We start from the raw sequence: 2,500 nt of genomic DNA on the forward strand, positions 1-2,500 counted from the left end.
TCTTTTTCTTCTTCTCAATTTTTTTTGTTTTTCTATTTCTCTCTTTTCTATTTCTTCTTCTTCTTTTTCCGTATTCTTCTTTTTCGTCTTTGTCTTTTTCGTATTCTTCTTCTTCGTATCCTTCTGCGTATTCTTCTTTTTCGTCTTCGTCTTCTACGTATTTTTGTCTTTATCTTTTCCCTAAATATCTTATATATATTTTCCTTCTTCTTCTCCCTCATCTTATTTTTTTCTTCTTCTTTATCAACTTCTTTTTTCATTCTTTTCTTATTTCTTTCTCCTTCTCGTTCCTTTCGTTCTCTCTTTCTGTGTTTCTCATAGTCTCATATTTTTATTCTATTATCATTATTATTATTTTATTTTTGTATTTTTATTCCTCATTTTTATTTGTATTTTTCCTAACTTACTGTGACGCTCTTTCTTAAGATGTGCACATGAGTATATTTGTACGCACATATGTGTGTTTATGTGTGTTTGCTTGCGGTAATTTGTGTGTTTGTTTATGTCTGTGTTTGCATGTGAGTGGGTGTGTTTAGGTGTGGTTGTGTATGTGTGTATATCTGTGTGTTTGTTTGTATATGAGCGTGTGTGTACTTGTGTGTGTGTGTGTGTGTGTGTGTGTGTGTGTGTGTGTGTGTGTGTGTGTGTGTGTGTGTGTCTGTGTGCATGTGTCTATGCCTTATGTGTATGAGTGTGTTTGAGTATTTGTACACGAATATATGAGTATATACACAAACCCTCACACACGTTTGCGTATATCTTTCTCTCTCTCTCTCTCTCTCTCTCTCTCTCTCTCTCTCTCTCTCTCTCTCTCTCTCTCTCTCTCTCTCTCTCTCTCTCTCTCTCTCTCTCTCTCTCTCTCTCTCTCTCTCTCTCTCTCTCTCTCTCTCTCTATATATATATATATATATATATATATATATATATATATATATATATATATATATACTTACGTACGATACATGCGTGTTTGTGTGCGAATATACTTTCTTCACTAACGCATGATATCACACGCAAAGTTCAGTAAATGTTTGTGGTTTTATTACGACCTGAGTGCTCACTGCTGCGTGTACTTTATCACTTAATCTGTTGCGTATCTTTATCATCATATCTTCAGTCTGTTATATTAATTTATTCTCTTTATTTGTTTGTGATTGATGATTATCTTGTTTATTCATTTGTTTGTTTATTTCCGTTTTTTTTCCTCTTCTAATTATATTTTTTATTGTATTTTTTCATTTCTTGTTTAACTAATTCCTCTTATTCGCTATTTTTTTTCCTTTTCCATTTCCATTTCGGTATTCTTACCTTTATTCTTTATTTTTCTTCTTGTTCTTCTTCATTCGCTATTCTCCATCTCATTATATTTTTTTTCTTTCTTCCCCTCTTATTCCTTATTCAATATTCTTCTTCTACTCCTCTCATTCTTCATTCCTTCTTCCTCTCCTCCTCATTCATTGTTCCCTTGTTCATGTTCGTTATTTTGTTATTTCTTCTTATTTCTTATTCTCTCTCCTCCTCCTTTATTCTGTTTCTCTCTCCTCCTTTATTCCACCTCCCTTCCTTCCTTATCCCCTCCTATTTCTCTTCCTTTATTCCATTTTCATCTCTTCCTCCTTTATCACCTCTATCTCCTGCTTTATTCCATTTTCATCCCGTCCTCCTTTATCCCATTCTCTCTCTCCTCCTCTCTTCCGTTTCCCTCCCTTCCTGCTTTATCCCCTCCTCTCTCTCCTCTTTATTCCATTTTCATCCCATCCTCCTTTATCCCCTTCTCTCTCTTCTCCTTTATCCCCTTCTCTCTCTCTTCCTTTATTCCATTTTCATCCCTTCTTCATTAATCCCCTTCTCTCTCTCCTCCCTTATTCCAATTTCATCCCTTCCTCCTTTATTCGAATTTCATCCCGTCCTCCTTTATCCCCTTCTCTCTCTCCTCCTTTATTCCATTTTCATCCCTTCCTCCTTTATCCGCTTCTCTCTCTCCTCCTTTATTCCAATTTCATCCCTTCCTCCTTTATTCGAATTTCATCCCGTCCTCCTTTATCCCCTTCTCTCTCTTCTCCTTTATCCCCTTCTCTCTCTCCTCCTTTATCCTCTTCTCTCTCTCCTCCTTTATCCGCTTCTCTCTCTCCTCCCCGCGACCGCGATACGCCACACGCAAATAGGTCGCAAGCAACGCCTTATATTTCGTCTTTCTTTTATTTTGCGTAATTTTATGGCATGACATTTCGCTCTTTCATCTCGGCAAACGAAGGACATGAGTTGCCGTGTAGTTCTCATCTCCTGTCATGTCTGTGTCATGCGTCTGTATATATAGTGACAGCTCATGACAGATCGACAGTCACGAGTCTCAAGCACTCAAGAGCAGACGCAAGGTTTCATTCTTGGATCTTTCGATTTTTTTGGGTTTTTAATTGTAAGGTGAGGATTTAATTCGTTCTGTTATATATATATATATATATATATATATATATATATATATATATATATATATATATAT

General features: G+C 36.0%; 1 protein-coding gene across 1 annotated transcript in view; it reads left to right on the forward strand.

Moving 5' to 3' along the window:
- The first annotated feature begins 2,344 nt into the window (after positions 1-2,344).
- LOC147471552 (uncharacterized) overlaps positions 2,345-2,500 on the forward strand; it is a 2,593-nt gene continuing 2,437 nt past the window's right edge. Inside the window, exon 1 of the mRNA XM_086538276.1 lies at positions 2,345-2,421. The gene's annotated coding sequence lies outside the window, so the exon portion shown is untranslated. The remainder of the gene's footprint in view (positions 2,422-2,500) is intronic.

Source organism: Penaeus japonicus, unplaced genomic scaffold, assembly GCF_977035675.1.
Source record: "Penaeus japonicus unplaced genomic scaffold, GWHDUDI00000001_assembly GWHDUDI00000007, whole genome shotgun sequence".
In the NCBI taxonomy this organism is placed as follows: domain Eukaryota; kingdom Metazoa; phylum Arthropoda; class Malacostraca; order Decapoda; family Penaeidae; genus Penaeus; species Penaeus japonicus.